At 44.9% G+C, this 25,209-nt stretch overlaps 2 long non-coding RNA genes across 2 annotated transcripts in view; one reads left to right on the forward strand and one right to left on the reverse strand.

Annotated features, from left to right (window-relative positions):
* Positions 1 to 25,209, reverse strand: part of LOC142487073 (uncharacterized) — a 62,045-nt gene that overhangs the window by 28,503 nt on the left and 8,333 nt on the right. The window lies entirely within an intron of this gene.
* Positions 1 to 25,209, forward strand: part of LOC142487071 (uncharacterized) — a 66,088-nt gene that overhangs the window by 13,503 nt on the left and 27,376 nt on the right. The gene's annotated exons all lie outside the window — the stretch shown is intronic.

A 25,209-nucleotide genomic window follows, 5' to 3' on the forward strand; every position in this document is an offset into this window, starting at 1 on the left:
CTCTACTCATAGGCTGCTCACTCTCCTCTCCTCACTAATCACTAGACTAGACACTCGGTCCCACTGTGTCCACACTAAATAGGAAGTGACACTGCTCTTTTGTAGCTTCCAGTAGGCACCGCCCTTGTGTCTCTTGATTGGACACGTGACCTACAGATGCAGCAACGAGTATTAGAACTCTGCCTGGGTAGATTCTGGGGCAGTCTCACAGTAAATTCCTCAACATTGCAGCAACATTGCCTCAACATTTCTGTGAGATTCTTAATGGCCCATAGGATTAACACAGCAGGGAGTCCCTGCAAACTGAATGGGACTGCGGGGACCCCCTGCTGTGTTAATCCGATGGGCCATTAAGAATTTTACAAAAATGTTGAGGCATTTACTGTGAGACTGCCCCAGAATCTCCCAGGAATTTCTCAGGTAAGTGTTCTAATATTGGTAGCTGCATCAGTACCTTCACTTACTCAGCACAGTGTCAGAAGTAGGGAAAATCCATGATTACTCCTGGCACCTGCCCTTAGCAGGGATTAAACACAGGAGGATTATAGATATATAGCACCTAATCTTACCAGGGCTACATATATTTTCAGCTGTGTTGTGAAAGTAAAGTCTGTGTGGAATGAATGTTAAAGAGGTAGTTACACCAAGGACCAAACAGAACAAATGGCTGCCGGGTGTTTCATTGGTTAAATACGAGATTGGCACCTCATTTAAAAAAACAAAAATCTGAATGCATAAGTATTTTTAAACAATTTGAAAAACCTTTAGGGACATATTTTTTAAGCAGTGCTATTCCATTAGACACCTTCCTGCAGCAGAAGACACCTTATGTCCTATTTCAGTAAAGGGACCATAAGGTGTCTTATGGAACAGCACCATTTATGAACTGTAGCCCTTAATGTTTCCATGGTAACCAATTGCTTTGGAGTTTGCCTAATCTCTTTTGCATTAAGACTGTTGATCCTAGAATATTGACGTTAATTGCCAGTTTTCCCTTTATTCCATGTTAGGTGGTAATTATGCTAGTAAAACAAATCAGTGTTTGATAATACATATCTGATTTATTTCAGAGGACATAGTAAATCTGTTACATATCCACTTTGAGAATTAAAAAATCTTTCTAAGGAAACCAATGACATTGACAAGCTGTTTACATTTGTGTTTGTTTCGCTATGTTTTTAGGGAAGTCGGAGACTGAAAGTCACCCAGACAAAAAAAAAACAGACGATCTTCATGTCTTTGGGAGAATAACAAATTAGTGGCTAGTAAACCTTACTTAACTGTCCTCTCTGAAATGTATGTGTTACCAGGCCTGCAATTATAAAGTTTCCTCTAGTACTCCCTTTGCGGCTGGGGTTATGTTGCACACTTGCAATTTAGTTTCGTAACAGCAGTCCCACATATACAGCAGTGTAGCAAAAGTAGCCATGTACGCATGACAACACCTTTAAGAACTTGAATATAGAACTGAATAATAATACAGATGTTTTTCAAAAACTCTTGAACACAGATATGAATTTATTACATGTTATTATATCTCCATCTTTTATTGGCTACTCACTTTGCTTCCCAACCTTTGTGTTATTTACAGTATGTCATGTGAGTCAGTTTCACTGGTATGGGCTATGTTTGTCAGAGAGGAAGCAGTTGCTGTGCTGAACAAGTGCAATCTACGATGGTGACCTAGAGATGAGTCACTACCCCCAACATTCACCCAAAAGACACTAACTCTTTGTTTTATTAAAATGCATGTTTAAAAAAAAAACTTAAATGCCAACTTAGTACTACTAAAAAATAGGGTGGAAAAGTAGACACAAATTGAAGAGATTGATAATTTAATTATGGATTTCATTAGAGAGGAAGAGGGATACTTTTCTGAATTAAGAGTTAATGATGTATAATTTCTTTTTCTTCAGTGGTTTTGTCAATTTATACCTTCTATTTCCAGGTCAATATCACATTTTAGTAATCACTAAAGACTTAGGGGGCTATGCACTAAGCTCAAGGCTTTTGCGTCCGGATGAAAACAAAAAGCACGTCCGTTAAAAAGTGAGGCCGGAGACGCGATTCACTAAGGCCTTGATCCCATTTTCTAACGTACGGGCTCAAAACAGCCACAGCGTACGGGTTGCTTTTTTCCCCTGCTAGCGTTCTTAAACTTTACGTACGCTAGCTGATAGAAAAAAAAGCCGCTTGTAACATTTGCATGGAGATTTGGCATCTCCATGCAAGGCTGTTACAGGCGATCGGACACTAAATAAATACATTTTAATAATAGTGTACATGAGCAGGGGGTCTCAGGACCTGAACCGCATTGGTTTCAGGTCCGGGGGCCCCCTACTTCAGGAGATACAGGCCCCATTATGGGGTGCCGGTATCCCCTGCACTTTCAAGCTCCCGCGTCACGTGACCGGGATATTTACATTCTGCAGGGGATATCGGCACCCCATAACGGGGCCTGTATCTCCTGAAGTAGGGGGTCCCCGAGGCTGAAACCAATGCGGTTCAGCTCAGGAGACCCCCTACACGTCTACACTACTGTCAAAACACACATATCAATAAACAATAATTCCTTACCGTAGCGGCTATCTGCAATGGTAATGAAGCTGCATTAATGTACATTTTAATAATAGTGTGCCGGAGCAGGGGGTCTCCTGAGCTGAATCGCATTGATTTCTGCCTCAGAGACACCCTGCTTCCCACGTTACAGGGCAAGGTATGGGGCATCGGTGCCAGTGTCGCCGCCATCTTTATAGCGTCCCATACGCGACGTGGATGCTATAAACATGGCAGCGACACTGGCACCGATGCCCCAAACCGGGGCCTGTAACTCAGGAAGCTGGGGGTCTCTGAGTCAGAAATCAATGCGTTTCTGCTCAGGGGACCCCCTGCTCCCGCACACTTAATAAAAATACATTAAAGCAGCTTCATTACCTTAGCGGGTAACTGCTAAGGCAATTAAGGGGTTAAGGCACAATAGCATGTTTATTGGGGACAACTGCCCCCAATAAACATAGCAATATACAACACACATTCCCCCACCCCCTAACACATACAATACAGTAATGGGCAAAATAACTATTATCCACATATGGATAATAGATTATTTGCCCATTATTAAACACATAAATCAGCATAAATAAATTGTGTTCTACTTACCCCCTGGCAATGATGGGCATCCGGTCACCCACCCTGCCCCCATTCATTTGTACAGTGGGATATATATATATATATATATATATATATATATATATCAACTGTAAATATTCCTGTATATTCATTTGCATGTCTTAGACAGGTCTACAACCCTGTCTTTCATCATTATCACCCAGCACACAGCACTTCCACTGCAGCAAGGGATTCTGGGAAATGACATGCAAATGAGCACACAGTGCCACCTTTTATCTCAAGCTCACATTACATGAGCAACCCTTAGCCAATGCATGCTGCTTTAGACACAGCTTTTAAGCAAGGGCTTGGGAGATGCAAAGCCAGTAAACCCACTCACAGACATGTTTCAACCTTGATGGGTATCATCAGTGTGAGGTTGGTTGCTGGCATTTGCTCAAATGAGATAAGAGTCGGTAATCACCACACTTATTAAGGTTATGGTGGGTATATATATATATACACACATACATATAACACCAATATACAAAGAAATGTTAGAAGGTTATCAAAAACATGCTCTAAAAAAATACCACTTCTCCATATCAGCCACAGTAAAATAAAATCCTATTTCCTAAAAAAATCAATCTCATCTTCCAATCAAAAGCATCAAATGCCAATCAAAACACTGAATTTACATTGTATACATGATGCATAAAATCTATGCACCATGTACACTCTGCCAATCAATGTTAACAATAAAATATTCCAAACAAAATACCATTAAATCCAAACAAGTATACTATTTAAACCAAGCAAGTCAACAGAAATCAATTAGCATTCATTAATTATTTCCCAAAACAATTAAAATACCATCCATAACAATTACACAATTAACTATTTCAATCGTTAAAACAAGTTACCATCAGACAAAATATAAGTACCAAAAAGAATACAATATACAAAAGCAAGCCCTACCATGACCTAAAGTACAGCATACAACACCAACAATTACATCTATCTAATTCCAAAATACATTACACACATATTTATGCATAGCAGCATAGCCAAAAACATTTTAAAGACAGCAAAACATGCATTTCCTACCAAATCATTTCTTACCCTGTATGTATATATCGATCTAGACATACATACATACAGTGGCAAGAAATGATCTGTAAATAAAAAAATATATGACATGTAAAAAAAATAAAAAAAACATGTACAAGTTAAAAATAAACCATGACACACTCTGATTGGCTGAAGCAAAGCCTCTGTCACATGGTCTTCCAGAGTCAATCAGAGTTGGGATTTCGTTCCCACGCTCTGATTGGCTACCGTACCATGTGTTGCCGGCAATTGAAGCTCAGCCATTCTGATTGGTCCTATCATTTTGCTGCAGGAACCTATAATGGTTCTTCCCCTCTTACAGAGGTAAAGGGAAGGGTTCACAGTGTAGTGTAGGACCTGCATTAATTTGGTTATACCTCGGCGTTGGTATGCAGTCTTATGACGCTTTGGCCAAAGGGTTAACTAAATAACCAAGTATTTAATATTATTATTGAAGTATTTTACTTTATACTTTTTACCATATATGTTTTGTCAATGGGATGTAGCATTGGGCACCCCCTGTCTCTTGTTATATACAATTGCCACGCTCAGTAGCTCTCTTGTTGACATAAATATATATTCATGATTTGGTGGGTGTGGGAGTTTGAGCTTGCTGGGAATGTGTGTTAATCAATTTCTGACTGGTAGCAGTCGTTTGGAGGCTAGTGGCACCTACCCCCAGAGCTCACTCCTCCTCCTTCACCTGTTTAACTTGGGAGGTCTTTTCATTTTGCTGCAGGAACAGGACCTATAATGGTTCTTCCCCTCTTACAAAGGTAAAGGGTTGGGTTCACAGTGTAGTGTAGGACCTGCATTAATTTGGTTATACCTTGGCGTTGGTATGCAGGCTTATGATTCTTTGGCCAAAGGGTTAACTAAATAACCAAGTATTTAATATTATTATTGAAATATTTTACTTTATACTTTTTACCATATATGTTTTGTCAATGGGATGTAGCATTGGGCACCCCCTGTCTCTTGTCATGGGTTTTATTGCATGCAGGATATTTAACTGAGCTTGTACAATTCTTTTCTCAGCTTCCTTAAGGACAGTGCTCTGATTCAGGCATTAGGCCCAGATCAGGCCGTGTGTACCCCTCCCCCATCTCCTTATGAGGTGGAGGGCTGATGTTGTTCCTCACTCCACAGAGGGAGGAGAGAGAATAAGACAGGGACCCCCTCAATTTGGGAAAGTGCAAATATTTATAATCTGAGGTGGTTGACTGTAACTCTGCCCCTTAACAGAGCAGGTTGAATACTAATTGGCTATTGCACACTATAGATGAACCAATCAGTATCCTTCCCTCAGGCTGACACTTTCTGGTTGTTGCTAAGGCCCGCCCTTGGATACATATCCAAGTCTGCAAAACACACAGGGCCTAAAAGAAGGAATTAACCCCTCCACTGTAAGCACCTAACAGGACTTACACTGGAAAGGTCCAGGCAGAGAAGTAGCGGCCGGAGGCTAGGCTACAAGTAATTAAGGGGTTAACCCACCCTCCCCTGCTACCCACCTGGGAGGCCTAAACACCCACCCAAGGGCCACTATACCCACCCTCTACCCATTGATTGGCATATTGGTATATCATACCCATATAATATGGGCATGATAAGCCACTATAGCAATCAATGGTTAATCTAATAGAAATCATTAAGGCCCAAAATACACAAGAATAAAAGAAATACACAAGCACACCCCAACAACAAAAATTTAAAAAGCCTAATAGTACACATGAATAAAAAATATCTATCACCGAAACAGCAAAAGAATACAAATTATATTATTCCAAAACATAAGAATTAAATTAAATAAACACCTATTCAACAAATTCAAGAAATAAAAGCACTAGCCAACAAATCAATTAAATCAATAAAACACTAGCCAACAAAACAATTAACTAATTTAAAACACTAACCAATCCTAAAAGAAGCCATCCAAATTCCAAACAATTTAATCCAAACAATAAACAGAAATAGAAAAAATAACAATCAATTGAAAACAAGCATTTGCCAAAAAATGCATTGTCTGTCACTGTATTTATCTGTACCCTGGGCACAGATTAATACATTATCAGTCTATGGGCAAGCAAATACATAAAAATAAATACATAAATAAATAAAACCTGAAAAAAGACAATGAAGAAAGAAGATTAAAGAAAGAAGATTTTATACGCCAGGATTCGAAGGGTGAAGACTTCTAAAGGTAAGTAAAATATTGAATATATGCCATTGTCTTTTTTCATTTTTTTTAAATTGTATTTATTTATTTTTATGTTTTAAGGTAAATACGCTTCCCTCCGGTTCCGCCTCCAGACTCTGCTCATGGGGCGACGTCATTTGGCGTCATCAGGGTTTCTTCCCACACCTGTCTTCTACACCCAAACTACCAATCACGGTGGACGCACCTCCTTCTGTCTGCAGCCTCATTGGTTCCTCTCTCCTATATATGCTCAGCCGGCCCACTGGCAAATTGACTGAGCATAAACGTTCCTGTGTGCGAAGTGTTCACTGCTACCCTTGTCTCCACAGTCTTGTCTTGTATGGTTCCTAGCTTCTACATACCTGCGCCTGGCTATTCTTTTGGACTCTGCTCTTCTACGCTCCTGACCCCGGCTACCAATGATGATCCACACCTCTCCAATCCCGACCTCGGCAAAGTACCACGACATTCCGCACCTCTCCAATCCAGACCACGGATAAGTACCTTCAACGATCCGCATCTCTCCAACCCCGACCTCGGTAAGTACCTGTGACTGTCCATACCTCTCCAACCCCGACCTTGCTACCTCGACCAATCTACACTCCAAACACTTCTGGAGAAATGGGGACACCACTTCCCTCAGCGACGCTACTCAGACTAGATCAGGCACAAATACAATATTGAGACGTATATACAACGCAATGTAAGTGAAATTCAACGTAGCCACACTCTATAACACAGTGGTATCCGACCCCTCTATAACCTCTTCACTGAGGAACACTTTGCAAGAAGAAACTGGAACAAATCAATGCATAACTCACTGTTGATGTGTGGGATCCTGGCGCTGTCGGCGTGCTCCTACCAATGTGCTGGCAAAGAACAAACGCTCTTTGATAAAGTGTGATCCCTCGCACGAAACATGTCAGAGTGAACGTTTTTTGCTGTTTAATGTGCCAATAAATTTATAGTTTGCTGATCCAGAGGATTCCCGGTCTGTTTCACTGACGTAGGCAGCTGCACCACCTTCTTCTCTCCATTTACACTTCAAACAAGCCCACGCGACTGTGGGTTGGTGTTTATAAATATCCCCACCTCAGCCTCATGTCACACCTTGTTTGTGGTGAGCACTCCGTTACACAAAGCTGCAAGTCCCACAGGGGAGCGAGCCGGGGTCTCCGAAGCCACGGGTACCCCCTGAGCCACTGGGGCAACCATAACGGTCCCCCGGGCTCTGTTCCTCTTCTCTCTGCACTGGCAACAGCCACTGCCGGATTGGCACTGACAAGGGCATCTTCACGCTCCTCCAGTATCGCTTCCAGCTCAGCCTTGGTGCGGCTCTCCGTTTGCAGACTGAAGGTCTCACACTTGGCAGCTACCGCTGCACGGTCCCAGAACCTATACTTTCCTGATCTGGAAGCCATCTTCACCTTGTGGCACTAAACTAAGTGACACGGAAAAGTGTGATTTCCTGCTTTGTGTAACGTGTATCCGACACTACTTGTTTTGAGAGCTTGCAATCTATGAGTTTGTCTTTGTGCTATAGATCCCGGCAGGAACTTATAGCCCAAAGCCTAATTGCCACCAGAAAAAAAGCCTGTCACAGGAGACCAGGACTTTTAACATTTTGATACTGGGACCATTCACTAGGCAAAGCACAGTAGTTGAATAAAATGGAGTTTATTCGGGTAAACTCGCATACACACAATGAATACACAAAATAAAGACAAAATACACACTTACTGGGGGTGTTAACTAGGCTCAAATAGGTGCAGGGCACCTACTTCAGAAGGCTTACCCTGACCAGGATATCTACCCGGCTTCCTGGTCCTCTTTTCGGCTAAAAACCTTAGCCGCGACCGCTATGTTCTAAAATGAGAACTTGGACTTCTCGTTTGACTTAGCCACAGCTAGGCAGGCTTTCTTAGCTCCAAAAATGAAGCTGTTGCTCTGCTATTTGCAACAGAGCAACTTTGAAAAGCCTGCCTTTGCATCACTGACCCAGGTCACAGGATCGAGGCCCATAACGGTGCCTGTATCTCAGGAAGTAGGGGGTCCCTGAGGCTGAAATCAATGCGGTCCTGGTTGGGAGACCCCCTTGCTCCCATACACTTGTATTAAAAATTACATTATAGCAGCTTCATTACCTTAGCGGCTAGCCGCTAAGGCATTGAAGGGGTTAAGGCACAATAGCAGGTTTATTGGGGGGCAGAGGGGGTTAGTGAAGGGGGTACTTGGCCAAGGGTGGGTGGTTAGACCTACCAGGAAGGATGCGTGATGAGTTAACCCCTTTATTACCATAGCAGTAGTAACTGCTATGGTAATGAAGGGGTTGACCCACCCGATAGGCCTAACCACCCTGCCTTGGTCAAGTACCCCCTTCACTCACCCTCTCTAACCCCAATAAACATTACAATACCTACTACCCACCAATACACAACCCACCCCATGTACCCGAACAACCCCCCCAATACAGCAATAGGCAAAATTACGATGATCCAAATATTATATTGTATGTCTTTATTTATATAGCGCCATTAATGTACATAGCACTTCACAGTAGTAATACACGTGGTAATCAAATAAATAACAGATAATATAAATAACAGATCATGGGAATAAGTGCTTTAGACATAAAAGTAACATTAAGAAAGAGGAGTCCCTGCCCCGAGGAGCTTACAGTCTAATTGGTAGGTAGGGAGAACATACAGAGACAGGAGGGAGTTCTGGTAAGTGCGTCTGCAGGGGGCCAAGCTTTATGTAGCATGTGTTCAGAATATCCACATATTCATATGCTTCTTAAAGCAAGTGGGACTTAAGGTGGGTCTTATAGGTGGATAGAGAGGGTGCTAGTCGGGTACTGAGGGGAAGGGCATTCCAGAGGTGAGGGGCAGTCAATGAAAAAGGTTTAAGGCGGTAGAGGGCTTTAGATACAAAGGGGGTATAAAGAAGACATCCTTGAGAAGAACGCAAGAGTCGGGATGGTGCATAACGAGAAATTAGGGCTGGGATATAAGGAGGGGCAGAAGAGTGTAAAGCTTTAAAAGTGAGGAGAAGAATTGAGTGTGAGATGCGGGATAATATGGATAATAGGGCATTTGCCCATTTAAAATAAAACATAAACCAGCAGCATAAAGTCAATAAAACTTGCACTTACCCCTGCCAACCTGCCAGGATGAAGGGCATCCTCATCCTCATCACCGTGCATGTCCTCCATTGGCAGCAACAGTACAATCAGAAATACAATCTAATGGCCCCTAACTCCGCCACTCTTCCCGATCGCGCAGGTCTCTGCCAGCTAAACAGCTGATCAGTCCCCTACACCAGAGGCAAAGTAGGGGACTCTGCTACACAGGCTATACAATAAAGGTCAAGCCCATCTGGTTACCCCTGAAAGCCGTGGGCCCCTGGCAGCTAAATAGCACCATAGAGAAAAAGGGAATGGATCCCAAAGTTCGGGGCTGTGTAGATTGATGGACGGTGGTATATGCAAAGTTCAAATATAAATGATCACTTGAGATGGAGTAGAGCTCTAATTAAAGCTGAGTGAGACTCATTAGACCAGTGCATAAATCTCCTGTGTGGAAAGTATAATAGTCCCTGTGATAAAGAGAGAACTCTGAATGATAATCATGGTCATGTCTATAATACCACTGGGACAAACCTCCTGGAGTGGCACTTTAAAGATGGTCAAACATTCTTCAATATATGAACAAAAAACAAACAAAAGCGCAAGCTCCATAGCACGTAACTGAGTAAAAAATAAGAGACATTTATTTAAAAAATCAGCAACCCATAAGAATGTGCACTTACAGTATTTTAAACAGAACCATTCGTGGGAGAGAAATCTCTATTGTGGTCATCTGCGGTGGTAGGGTGAGTCCCAGGTTTGCAGAGTGGATGTAAACAGCCCAGGTTCACCATGAACTCCTATCCTGAATTGGCAGCAAGATATAAAGGCATCCAATGCCTGCACGTCCTTTGCTCCCTCATACAATGGTTGCTAACACTTGAAATTACCGCCAGCCGGAGCGCAGGGAAGCCAGGGACTCCAAATACACCAACACAAACGCGATGACGTCACAGCTCCATGCGTTTCGTCGCACTGCGGCGACTTCGTCAGGAGTTATGTGATTGTCAAGGACAGCCAATTAAATAGGCTGGATCAAGTAAACCTATTTTCACATTGGTACTAAGTTTCACCACAAATCGTATAACTCTAAAATTACTATAAATATCAACATTACAATGAATAACAACAAAAAAACATCAATATTTATGCACATCATACAATGAAAATAGCTAAAACTAAACAATTTAATTATGTATAAACTCAACTAACACAATGCCTTTATATCTTGCTGCCAATTTGGGATAGGAGTTCATGGTGAACCTGGGCTGTTTACATCCACTCTGCAAACCTGGGACTCACCCTACCACCGCAGATGACCACAAGTGCACATTCTTATGGGTTGCTGATTTTTTAAATAAATGTACCTTATTTCTTACTCAGTTACGTGCTATGGAGCTTGCGCTTTTGTTTGCTTTTTGTTCATAGATTCCAAAAGTGGTTGACTATACCACTCCCCTTAAAGCTGCAAAGACGCTCCCTGGATCTTCTATTGGGAGTATATTTCTCTCTGGATTTTTTGGTTGAGTGGAACATTCAATTTGGATTTTCTTTTTTTTTTCACTATCACGTTATGGTTTGTAGATATTATTAGGTTAAATTGTGGTAATTTGAATTTATTTTAATATTTTAAATATGTTATTATAATTGATCATTTATTAGGGTTATTTCACATCCTCTTTAGTGCTACTTAATTTTTGTGTATTCTTCAATATATGTAGAAGTGGGAGTACTCACATAGAACGCAGCTCATCCGGGTGCGTGCATCACGCCAGTAATAGTCAAAGAAGACGGTCCGGGGATCCAATGCGGAGCACAGCTGTGTGGAAGAGACGGGGGCTAGACACCAGCAAGATCTGTTAAAAAGCCTTTATTCCATGGTGAGTGAGGGGTACAAAAAGCACTCTGACGTGTTTCGGGAGACAATCCCTTTGTCAAAGAGTATGCTCGCGTCTGTCTGTTCTCCTGATCTTATGCACGATCACCCGCCCCCAACAGTCCCCGGACCGTCTTCTTTAAATAGCACCATAAGCCAGGGGCAAGGGATTGTAATATGTAAAAGTTTAAGTGTCCCCTGCTTTTCCACTTTTCATGTTCCCTGTACCCTAGACTCATGAAACTTTCTATGTGTAAGTTCTAGGTGGGATATTTGGGTAGAAATGCAATTGCTTTGTTTGCAGGCATGACTTGCCAGTACGTGGTTTGAATTATACCGGGGCTGCCCAGTATCCCCCAGACACCTGGTTTTCGAGCCCAGATATCCCAGTCCTATATAACTTACAAATATAAGTCTCCTTAAGTGTTCCCATGTATTAAAGTATATTTAATTTCATTTGTGCTTTTACTATAAATGTCTATTCAGTCAGCCCGGGCATCCATACAGGTGCCGGTAAGTCTGGATAGACATCGGAGTTCAAAGAGGAGACGGGATGTCACAACCCACGCCCGGCCATCCTCTCTGGAAGAACTGATCACTCTCAGCGTACGAATGGATCAACGCACCCAGGAACGACGTCATGAGCGACACTGTTCCCGTTCTCTTTCTTCCCCGGTTGTCTCTCACAGGTCTTCCCCTTCGCCCTTCCTGGCATTGGACGCCCCGGAACCAATGCAAATCGGTAGCCAACAACCGCGGGCTACGGAGAGAATGCGATGTCGTCAGAAGGGACTCTGTTTCTACTGTGGTTCTCCAGAACATCGCCTCCAGAACTGTTCCCTGAAGCCGGGAAACGGGAACACCCAGTAAAGGTAGAGGGGCTTCTACTGGGTACTATCTCTTCTTGCCCCTCTCTCCCTAAGGATCTACCAAAGAAATGCATGCTTCCTGTAACGCTGGCGGTTCCTCACCTTCTATTAGAAGTAAAAGCCTTCATTGACTCTGGATCTGGCAGTAACTTCTTGGATCATACCTTCGCCTCTGAGAACCAAATTCCTCTGGTCAAGAGAAAAGCACCCCTTGACCTCGAAGCTATCGATGGATGTCTGCTTCAGCCAGCCTTCATCATCTGGGAGTCCATTCCTCTTACTTCGAGTTCCTGGATGTGTTCAACAAAGTACAAGCTGAAGTACTGCCTCCTCATTGTCCCTACGATTGTCCTATTGATTTAATTCCAGGAACCATCCTCCCGAAGTCGAAATCATATCCCTTTTCAGTCCCTGAAACTGAAGCTATGACGTCTTACATCCAAGAAAATTTGGAGAAAGGATTCATCCGCAATTCTACCTCCCCCGCTGGGGCAGGCTTCTTCTTTGTGAAAAAGAAGGATGGATCGCTAAGACCTTGTATCGACTTTCGCGGACTCAACAAAATCACGGTAAAAAACGATATCCCCTTCCCCTAATCTCTGAACTGTTCGATCGTCTCCAAGGAGCCTCTATCTTCTCCAAGCTCGATTTAAGAGGGGCCTATAATCTCATTCGTATAAGGGAAGGGGACGAATGGAAAACGGCGTTTAATACGCGATCTGGACATTATGAGTATCTAGTGATGCCCTTCGGCTATGCAATGCTCCTGCCGTTTTCCAAGAGTTCATGAACGATATCTTCCGAGACGTATTGGGAACATTTGTTATCGTATACTTGGATGACATTCTCATTTTTTCTAAAGACTTAGATGAGCACATTCACCATACCAAATTGGTACTTTCTAGGCTCCGTGCCAATCGCCTATACGCCAAGATGGAGAAGTGTTTGTTCCACCAAACGTCTACCGCCTTCTTAAGCTATATTATTTCTAACCAAGGTTTTTCTATGGACCCAGAAAAATTGAAGCCCGTTCTCGACTGGCCGCTGCCAAATTCTCTCAAGGCCGTGCAGCGTTTTCTTGGCTTTGCCAATAATTACAGGAAATTCATCCGTAATTTTTCTTCCATTGCTCTGCCCATTACCGCCTTGACTAAAAAAGGTGCTGACCCCACGTCTTGGCCTCCCGAAGCCATTGACGCCTTCGAGTTTCTCAAAAAAGCCTTCGTTTCTGCACCCATCCTAGGACATCCTGATACCTCACTTCCCTTCACGTTATAAGTTGACGCCTCGGATGTGGGAGCCAGTGCAGTACTCTCTCAGAGATCCTCTCCCCAAGAAAAATTCCATCCCTGTGGGTTTTTTTCTCGGAAATTCTCGTCTGCCGAGAGAAATTATGATCTTGGGAATCGTGAGCTATTGGCCATTAAATTGGCTCTTCACGAGTGGAGGCATCTTCTCGAAGGCACCAGGGAGCCATCCTCACCGATAACAAAAATTTACTGTATATCGAGGGGGCTCGACGATGAGGATCTCGTCAGGCCCGTTGGTCTCTTTTTTTTTCCCGTTTCAACTATACAATTTCTTATATTCCTGGTACCAAAAATATCAAAGCGGACGCTCTCTCTCGCCAGTTCGCCACGGAGAACGAATCCAATGAGTCCGCTGAATCTATTCTCCCCGCCAAGTGCATAATCTCTGCCAATAATTTTGATGCGTTGGATGAAATCAACAAGGCCCAGGTTCACATTCCTAGGAGATTCAGGGTTCAACAGGACATCGGATCTTATTAAACAGACCTTTTGGTGGCCTAAGAAGAATAAGGACATTTTTGATTTCACCAGTGCTTGTCCGGTATGTGCCCAGAGTAAATCCGCCCATCACAAACCTTCTGGCCTTCTCATGCCTCTTCCCATTCCGGAGCAACCTTGGAAACCTCTATGGACTTCAAGGTCGAACTTCCCAATTCTAAAGGAATGAATACCATTCTTGTGGTTGTAGACTGATTTTCTAAGCATTCAAACTTCATTCCCCTCAAGGGCCTTCCTAATTCTGCTACTTTTTCTAAGGAAATTTTCAGATTGCACTGTGTCCCTGTTTCGATTGTTTCTGACAGAGGTTCTCAATTCATCTCTAAGTTCTGGCGTGCGTTTTCCCACAGACTTGGGATTTCCCTTCTTTTTTCTTCTGGATATCACCCTCAGACCAATGGTCAGACAGAAATAATGAATCAAACCTTAGAGCAGTATCTCAGATGTTTCGTCTCCGAATCTCAAGATAACTGGGTGGATCTGTTACCGTGGGCTGAATTTGCTATAAACTCTCTTAAAAATGAATCTACACAAGAGTCCCCTTTCTTCATTAATTTCGGATTCCACCCTAGCAGTCTTCCCCTCTCGTCCCTCTCTTCTGGTGTTCCCGCAGCGGATTCTCGTGTTTCTACTCTTCAGAAGTCTTGGAGGAAGATCCTTGAGACCCTACAAATTGCTGACAAAAAACAAAGGCAAATCGACGTCGTCAACCGGGTCCCTCGTTCAAACCCGGAGACAGAGTGTGGTTGTCATCAAAAAATATTAGGCTCAAGACCCCGTCTCCAAAGTTGTCTCCGAGATTCTTGGGTCCCTTTAAGATATTAGAGAGGATCCATCCAGTCGCATACTGTTTGGCACTTCCTTCCACCATGAGGATTCCTTCTGTGTTCCATGTGTCCTTACTCAAACCATTTATCCAGAGCTCTCACTTCCTGGACCGTTCCCGAAAACCCAATCCGGTGACCATTCATGGACAGCAGGAATACGAAGTTCACTCCATAATTGACTCCCGTTGGTCCAGAAATAACCTACAGTTCCTCGTTCATTGGAAGGGGTATGGCCCAGAGGAGCGTTCATGGATTCCGTTATGTCACATTCACGCTCCCAAACTCCTCCGGCAATTCTATCAGAAATTCCCCCAGAAACCATGGCAGGATCGCCCGGAGATCGATCCTCAAGGGGGGGACACTGTGACGGTTCAGGGGATTCCTTCCTCTCCATGTGTCACCGTCACTGCGCTTTTCCCTGCCTCTGATCTTTCCCCCTTGCCTCCTCATTCTGCTCTCCCTTCCTCCTCCCTCACGGCATGCTCTGACGTACTCCCAGCTGCCGCGCGCGTTCCCCGCAGGGTGCGCGCATGTTCCCAAACACCCGATCCCCTCCACGGCACTCTCTGCTCGCTGCGTCCCTCTGTCTCCCCTCCGGTCTCAGTACCTTCTGCAGTCACTCCTCCTGTTCTCTCTCCTCCCTCGGCGGGCGCCCCTGCGGCGCGGCGCTCCGCTCACTTTCTGATGCAGCCTGTGCGCGCGCACCCCAACCTTACAGATGGCGCGTGCACACGCTCCTCTTGTAAACTTCCCCAGACCTCTGGCTCCGCCCCCCATGCTGTACAAGCCATCTCCCTCTCTGATTTACCTGTCTCCTCCCTCTCTCCTTCTCACCTATCCCTTCTGCCTCTCACTCTACCCTCTAATCCTCCTCTCTCTCCCATTGGTGTTCCCTGCTTTATAACCCCTGTCTGTCCTCTCACTCATTGCTCTGCATAGCTTCTTGTGACCCCTGTATGTGCAGTCCTATGCTTGGCTCTACTGTCTCTTTCAGCGATTGTTCATGTTCCTGCTTACCTTTGGATCTCCCTGGCTTGAACTCTGCTTTGTACTGGATTACCCTGCGCTCTCCTGCCCATGAACCCTGCATCCAGATACGACTTCGCTGCCTTCTGTTACCCCTTTACTCTGGCTTACGGACATCGCTATCCTGCTCTCTATTGCCCGTGGACTCTGGCACACGGACATCACTATCCAAACTCTGAAACCCAAGGCGTTGCAAGTATACCTTAACCCTCTTTCTACAGGCCCGGCAACGCACTACCACACTCCGGGCACGCCCTCACTGCTGTGGGTGGGTGTTATAACCCTACCCACCTCAGTACTGGGGACTGGCCAGGTCTGAGGGCATACAGGCGTTACACCGTCAGGGTAAGCCTACCTAAGCAGGCATCCTGCACCTAGTAGAACGTAGATTTCACCCCCAGGCCCCCAGTAAGTGTGCTTTTATCTGTATTTTGTGTTTTCTTTGACTTGTACGCGGGTTTACCTGAATAAACGGCATTTTGTTTTCCCTACCTTGTTTTGCCTAGTGAATGATCCCGGTATAAATATAAATAAGTGTCAAAATCCTGGTCTCCCGTGACATACTACAATTTTTTTTCTGCATAGGATTGATACCGCAGGCCAACGGGGTTCCGCGGGGACACCCGGACACCCGCAGGGATCACCCAGAGACACCTGCCGGCCTCTTATCAATCCTGTGCATAAAAAATTAAAAAATGCCTTTCTGCATCTTGCAATACGTTTAGCACCAACCTTTCGCTGGTGCTAAAATGTTGACAGATTTTAAAGGTCTGTGGCAGGACGGCCTGTAGCCGAGGTCAGGGAACAGTCCACACGTATAGTTTCAGGATAAATAAAAACGTTCAGTGGCTTTATTTCTCCACAGTAACATAACATGCGGGTACACTGTCCCTTTAACAAAATAAATCCTGCTCCACTTTGGGAGAAAAACTGACTAATAACACAGCAGACCTATCTAGCAGGCTGGCTGGCTAAACCAGAACCAAACCATAAGGGTACTTTAAGCAGTCAGTAAACAAATGAATAATCCTTACTTTAGTTGAAGTAGTCTTTGGTGAAATCCCTCTGGCTAAGGGCTCACGCAGCAGTGTGCTTCTCTCTCTCTCTCTCTCTCTCTCTGGCAGCTACTGCCAGTCACATGATCCTTTATCTACCTTGCTGGCTCTCAGTTGTCAGCTAAAGAGTTCTGATTTCCTAACTTCCACCTGAGTTAACCCTTATGAGTGCTGGATGAAGCACTCAGACATATGGCTCCCAGGCGTAACTGATAGGAATTGACTTCACTCTGTCACATACCTCCCCTGTTTGTGTGTAGCTAGTGTCCCACACGGCTGAAGCCCGACCCTCCACTCCTTCCCTTGACAGAAAATCAGCATTTCCATGGTCCTTTCCAGGTCTATGCTGAATATCAAAAGAGAAGGGTTGGAGGGCAATATACCACCTGGTCAACCTTGGATTTGTGTCCTTCATGGTGTTTAACCACTTCAAGGGCGCATGGTCAGTGACCAGGGTGAAGTGTACTCCGGCGACATAATGTCTCAAGGCCTCAATTGCCCATTTTACAGCGAGGCACTCCTTCTCAATAACGGAATACCTCACTTCCCTTGGGAACAGCTTCCGGCTGATGAACAGTATGGGGTGTTCAACACCATCAAATTGCTGAGACAGCACTGCTCCCAGTCCTACCTCTGAGGCATCCGTCTGGATGATGAAGGGCTCTTTAAAATCTGGGCTCCGAAGAGCGGGGCCCTCTGACAGGCACTTTTTTAGCATGTCAATGGCGTCTTGGCACTCCCAAGACCATTTAACTTGGGTCGGGGCACTCTTTTATGTCAGATCTGTTAGGGGTGCAGATATTTCTGAAAAATTGGGGATAAACCGCCGGTAATACCCTGCTAACCCCAAAAGGGAGCGGATCTGTGTCTTTGTCTGTGGGGTGGGGACTTCCTTTATGGCGGCCACCTTGCTAGCTAGTGGCCTTACTATCCCTCCCCCAACGGCATAGCCCAAGTACTTTGTAGTGGATTTACCCAGGGCACATTTTTTGGGATTTGCAGTGAGCCCTGCTTCTCTTAAGAACGTTAGGACTGCCCTTAACCTTTTTATATGAGACTGCCAGTGTCTGCTATAGATGACTATGTCATCCAAGTAGGCCGCGGCATATGCCCTATGGGGTCGTAGTACCTTGTCCATTAACCTTTGGAACGTCGCTTGTGAGCCCCATGTAACCCAAATGGCATAGTGACGAATTGGTATAAACCGAGAGGGGTGGCGAAGGCAGTTTTGCATTTGGATTCTTCCGCTAGAGGTATCTGCCAATATCCTTTCGTGAGATCTAGGGTGGAGATATACTCTGCTTTACCAAGCGAATCAAGCAATTCATCCACCCTAGGCATTGGATATGCATCAAATCTGGATACAGCATTTACCTTTCGCAGGTTTAGGGACCAACACGATAGGGCTACACCATTCGCTGTGGGACTCCTCGATCACGCCCAATTCCAACATGTCTATTATCTCCCTCTCTACCAGGTCTTTTCGGCCCTCTGGAAATCTATAGGGACAGGACCGTACTTTTACGCCAGGTTCTGTCTCAATCCTATGGGACACTAAATCAGTCTGCCCTGGCAGCTCAGAAAAAACATCTGGGAACTGGTCACATACATCAAGTAGGTCTGACCTTTGTTCCGTTGTTAACTGCTCTCCCATGGGAACCTGATGGTCAGTGTACGTACTACCCTTTGGAAGCTTTGGACCCAAATCCGTCTCTCCTTCCCGAGGGTGAATGAACAGTGATCTCATCGTTTTCCAGGGTTTCAGGAGGTTCACGTGGTAGATTTGTTTACCCTTCCTGGACCCTGGTTGAGAGATCTCATAGTTCACCTCCCCGGTGCGGCGGAGAACTTGGAAAGGACCCTGCCACTTCGCAAGGAGTTTACTCTCTGATGTCGGTAGTAGTAGCATCACTTGGTCCCCTGGTTGGAAGACCCTCAAGTGAGCATTTTGGTTGTACTGCCTCTCTTGACATTCTTGAGCAGATTTGAGGTTTTCCTTCGCAAACCGACCTATCATGTCTAGGCGGTTTCTAAGGTCTATGACATACTGAAGGGTATTCTTGGAGGGGGAGGGCTCCTCCTCCCAGGATTCCTTCAGTAGGTCGAGAATACCCCGAGGTTGGCATCCATATAGGAGCTCAAACGGGGAGAAGCCTGTGGATGATTGGAGAACTTCTCGTACCGCAAACAACAGGAAAGGGAGAAGTTCATCCCAAGCTCGCTTTTCAGTGTCCACAAACTTCCAAAGCATAGTTTTTAAAGTACGGTTCAACCTCTCTACCAATCCATCAGTCTGAGGATGGTAGACCGAGGTCCGGACGGATTTTACCTCCAATAACTTCAGGACATCCTGCATTAACTTTGCCATGAAATTTGTTCCCTGGTCAGTTAACATTACTTGGGGAAGTCCTACCCTAGAAAACAGTTCTAACAGCCTGTGAGCAACCTGTTTAGCAGTGGCTGATCTCAGAGGGAAGGCCTCAGGATACCTGGTGGCATAATCAACAACAACGAGTATAAATTTATGTCCCTTCGCAGAGGGTTCTAAAGGTCCGACCAGATCTACCCCAATTCTCTCGAATGGGACGGCTACCAAGGGCAGAGGAACCAAAGGAGCCGGCTTCTGTCCTTTTTGGCTAGTTAACTGGCATTCAGGACATGTCTCACATAGTTTCATGATGTCACCATGTATGCCTGGCCAGTAAAACCGGGACGAGATGCGGTCCGTGGTCTTATCTCTGCCCAAATGACCACCCCATGGGAGAGTATGGGCTAGGGTAAACACTGTTTTAATCAACCCTTTAGGGACTAGCATCTGTCGAATGACCTCCCCTGTTTGTGTAACCTTATTCACACGATATAGTATGTCATTCAACAGTTCAAAATGTGGAAACACTTTTACACCTTGTTCATCTATTATCTTGTTGTTGACCTGTACCACCTTCTCATATTGTCTAGCCAGAGCTGGGTCCTCCCTCTGCCTCTGACAGAAGTCAGGAAGATCCAGGTCTGGCAACACTCCCGTATCTATCTGTTCCCCACTCTGGTCATCCCCGGCCATGACCTGCAGTCCTTTGGGCTGACTAATGTTACCAAAAGTCCCAGCCTTTCTTAACCAGTCCTCTTTTTCCGCACGTCTCTGTTTACGTGTCTTTGGGACATGGTGTCTACGGGGGAAAATCTCTGGGGAAAAAGGGAACAAGTCTCCGGGCTTCTCCGGTACCAGAGAAGTAGGCTCCGTAGGAGTAGGGGCCAACAATGTTTCGAGGTAGGGCCAGTCTCGGCCAAGTAGAACAGGAGCAGGTAGCCAGGGACAACTCCCACTAGTAGGCTAGCCTCTTGATCCTGGATACGCAGTGTAACGTTCGCCGTCGGGTATCTCTTTGTATCCCCATGGATACACTCGATATTCCAAGGAGAGTCATAAGATAGTCTATTGCTTGGAATTAGGCCCTCTAGGATCAGGGTTTTTCCAGAGCCCGAGTCCAGCATGGCGTTTACTTTTGTCCCCTCCAGAGATGCTGGGACTAACCACGGATTGTGGTCCCCTCGGAGACAAGCTGTGGCAGTGGTTCTGCCATATGAACAGTCCATTTCCTCATCTCCTGAGTCTGCAAACTCGTCGTCCGCGGAAGCTCTTGACGGGGCTCGGTGTTTGGACCTCTCCGCTGTTGGATGGGGTCCTCCCTTCTGGTTGGTGGGGTTATCCTCTCCACCGGGTGGGTGACAGGAGTCCAGGTTCTCGGGGAATACTGTGGGTGGCGGCCTCCCTTGAGTGATCCAGTGGCCTCGGACCCAGGATGGGCGTCTATGCGGGAGTTTGTACCAGGAACCCTCCGAGATGGGAAAGGGTCTTCCGATCGGGTTGACTGGATCTCCCGAGCTGGCGGGTTGTAGACCCCTCGATTGTCTGCTCTCCTGCCTCTAGTATCACCGGAAGCAACTGGTGTTTGCACCGGCCGTTCCCAGCTATCCTGTTGGGTGTCGTCGCCCAGGAAGTTTTCCACCAAGCGGACCACTGAATCCAGGGAAAATGCAGCGTGTCTTTTTACCCAGAGCGGGAGGAGGGGGGCAGTATCTGTATGAACTGCTCGAGCACAAACTGTTCAAGGATCTCTGCCTTGTCATGTTTTTCCGGTTGTATCCACCTGGCACACAAGTCTACTAAGCGGTGGGCTACGACCCGGGGTCTGTCTCGGTTTGTATATTTGACTGTCCGGAACCGCTGTCGGTAGGTCTCTGGCGTGAGGCCTAGGCGATCCAGAATAGCAGCCTTTAGTTTCTGATAGTCCATGGCCTCGTCCGCTGGAAGAGCCTGGTAGGCTGCCTGAGCTTCCCCTATGAGGAGTGGAGCCAGAGTCGTTACCCAGCAATTAACTGTCCAGCCGTGGGCCGTGGCTACCCTTTCAAAAGTGAGGAGAAATGCCTCTGGGTCTTTGTTTGGCTTCATTTTAGGCAGCATCACCGGTGGGTTATTTGGAATCCCTGGTCTGCCTGGGGTTGGGCCTTCGACCAGCAGTTGGAGTAGCTTTTCCTCTCTCCGGGCCTGTTGCTCATCTTGCTGGGCTTGTCGCTCAGCTTGCTGGGCTTGTCGCTCATCTTGCTGGGCTTGTCGCTCTGCTTGCTTCTCTGCTAGCTGGAGCTGTTGCTCAAGGAACTGAGAAAAAAATTTCTCCGTTTTTTCCATTTTTTTTTTTGTGTGGCCCTTCAGATACAGGGGCCGTCCGACATCCCACTTCTGACACCACCTGTGGCAGGACGGCCTGTAGCCGAGGTCAGGGAACAGTCCACACGTATAGTTTCAGGATAAATAAAAACGTTCAGTGGCTTTATTTCTCCACAGTAACATAACATGCGGGTACACTGTCCCTTTAACAAAATAAATCTCTCTCTCTCTCTCTCTCTGTCTGTCTCTGTCTCTGTCTCTCTGTCTCTCTGTCTCTCTCTGTCTCTCTCTGTCTCTCTCTGTCTCTCTCTGTCTCTCTCTGTCTCTCTCTGTCTCTCTCTGTCTCTCTCTGTCTCTCTCTCTCTCTCCTACTGCCAGTCACATGATCCTTTATCTACCTTGCTGGCTCTCAGGTGTCAGCTAAAGAGTTCTGATTTCCTAACTTCCACCTGAGTTAACCCTTATGAGTGCTGGATGAAGCACTCAGACATATGTCTCCCAGGCGTAACTGATAGGAGTTGACTTCACTCTGTCACAAGGTCGATAAGCTTATCACTGCTTTGTGGATAGCTAATACTGGCAAAAAAAAGTGATTTGGGCTTTTTTTGGCTTGTCGGACAATATTTTTGGCTCAGGCTGTTAAAGCTCATTAAAAAGCCAATCGTGCTCAATACTACACTGTTATCACTGCTTTGTGAATAGCAAAGCAGCCAGTTTCACGCAATAACTGCATTTATCAAGATACTGTATAAACCACTAAGCACTGCTTTGTGAATTAGCCCCTCTGTTCCCACTTCTTGTTTGATTTTTTTTGCAGTTGGTGCTTAGCTACAGTACATGGATTGACTTTACAATTAGCTCAACATAAGCTTACATCTCTGTTTGTGAGGTGTATTAATTTTCCTGGCATACAACTATATCATATTTCTGCAATGTTGTCATAATTTTTTGAATCGTTAGTATGCAGTTACTGTATATGGCTCCTGCTTAATCTGTGTTTACCTGGTTTCTGCAACAGTTAGTAATGTGGAAGCATAAGCCAAAGGTTGCTTGCCAACATTGTGTTTCTGGAGAATTACTACATGCAGCACCAATTGTAAACATCTACTGAAATATGAATATGCCTTTCTGGTGCATGAAACTTCAACACTGGCTTTTGCACCAATAGTTGTTTCAAAATTTCCCACACTTCCCCCCTGCTTTCAACCCGATAACCTTTCATTTTTAGTTAATAATAACAGTATTCGCATAGCACTTTTCTCCTAAAGCAGACTCAGAGCTCTTAAAATATAATAATATAGGATGAACAGAATTGAAAATGAAATGATTGCATGTCAGGCTGTGGCTCACACATCAAATACCTGTTTGAAGAGGTAAGTCTTGAGTCTGTTTTTAAAAACTACCAGGGAGGGTACCTCTTGGACCGTATATATGTATTTTGTGTGTGTGTGTATTGTGTGTGTGTGAGGGGGGGTATTGTTTTTTGTTTTGTGTGTGAGGAGGTATTACATTTTTGTGGGGGGGTATTGAATTTTGTGTGTGGGGGTTATTGTATTTTGTGTGTGGGGTAGGGGTGGTATTTATTTATTTTGTGTGGGAGTGGGGGGGTATTTTATTTTGTGTGGGGTGGAGGGTATTGTACTTTGTGTGGGGAGGGGGCATTGTATTTTGCGTGAGGAGGGGGATATTGTACTTTGTGTGGGGAGTAAGGATTGTTTTTTGTGTGGGGAGGGGGGTATTGTATTTTGTGTGGGGAGCGGGGATTGAATTATGTGTGGGGAGGGGTGTATTGTATTTTGTGTGGGGAGGGGGGTATTGTATTTTGTGTGGGGAGGCGGGTATTGTATTTTGTGTGGGGAGTAGTGGCAGATTTCCCATTAGGCCTGGGCCTAGGGCGTAAAAATTTTGGGGTGGCAAAGATTTCCGCCCCATATGCATTTACTGCACTCTTGGGCCTATCGTGCCTGATGGGAAGGCACTTACAGTAGCTGTTGCGACCGCCCCTTACCGACGCTCCCCCTCTTCCTTCTGAACCGCAGCATCAAATTACACCATGGACGTCACCAACGTGATGTTACGAGGCATCTCGTTGACATGGCCACTCGGTGTCACAGCGTCAAATGACGTCATGATGTTGCGTTACCATGGAAATCCGCCTCTCATGGGGAAGGGGTACATTTGGGAGCGGCAAATTTCCCATTTTTCTTCTTTATTTTGGGCCAGTGTTGTGGTAGACTAATGCTGCGGGAGGCCGGTGCTGCTGTTAAAGAGGCCCCGCTCACTTAACCACAACAATTAAACTGATTGCCCGGGGTGATCGTGGGGCCTCTGTAAAGGTCTCTTGCCTCCTCCGGCAGCATAAAAGCGTCAAATGACGGTGCAAAATCACATGGCGTCACATTGTTATTGAAATGCGTCATCATGTAATGTTGGGATGCTGCAAGAGGAGAAAACCGGGTGGCGAAAATGTAAGTGCCTATGGGCGGCAAAATTGTAAATCTACCTGTAACCCCTCTTTATTTTACCTCAGATTATATGGCCTATCACTGAGGTGGGAGCCGGAGTCCTATGGGTTACTGTTTATATCTTATAGTGTGTGGTACTTGTTATGTGAGACTGTAGTGATTAGACACAACACAGTGGTAATGAATTATAACAAGCATTATATACTCCTATAGCTATAATTTGTGGTGTTACATATCTCATATGAATCAGTATGGTGACTCTTAATCTCAGAATCACTCCATACACATATATACTTACACAAACTATACCAACAGTGCGAATGCTGCGCAAACAATAACTTATCTCATTAAAAAGCCATTCGTGCTCAATACTACACTGTTATCACTGCTTTGTGAATAGCAAAGCAGCCAGTTTCACGCAATAACTGCATTTATCAAGATACTGTATAAACCACTAAGCACTGCTTTGTGAATTAGCCCCTCTGTTCCCACTTCTTGTTTGATTTTTTTTGCAGTTGGTGCTTAGCTACAGTACATGGATTGACTTTACAATTAGCTCAACATAAGCTTACATCTCTGTTTGTGAGGTGTATTAATTTTCCTGGCATACAACTATATCATATTTCTGCAATGTTGTCATAATTTTTTGAATCGTTAGTATGCAGTTACTGTATATGGCTCCTGCTTAATCTGTGTTTACCTGGTTTCTGCAACAGTTAGTAATGTGGAAGCATAAGCCAAAGGTTGCTTGCCAACATTGTGTTTCTGGAGAATTACTACATGCAGCACCAATTGTAAACATCTACTGAAATATGAATATGCCTTTCTGGTGCATGAAACTTCAACACTGGCTTTTGCACCAATAGTTGTTTCAAAATTTCCCACACTTCCCCCCTGCTTTCAACCCGATAACCTTTCATTTTTAGTTAATAATAACAGTATTCGCATAGCACTTTTCTCCTAAAGCAGACTCAGAGCTCTTAAAATATAATAATATAGGATGAACAGAATTGAAAATGAAATGATTGCATGTCAGGCTGTGGCTCACACATCAAATACCTGTTTGAAGAGG

This window comes from Ascaphus truei, chromosome 2, assembly GCF_040206685.1.
Source record: "Ascaphus truei isolate aAscTru1 chromosome 2, aAscTru1.hap1, whole genome shotgun sequence".
NCBI lineage: Eukaryota > Metazoa > Chordata > Amphibia > Anura > Ascaphidae > Ascaphus > Ascaphus truei.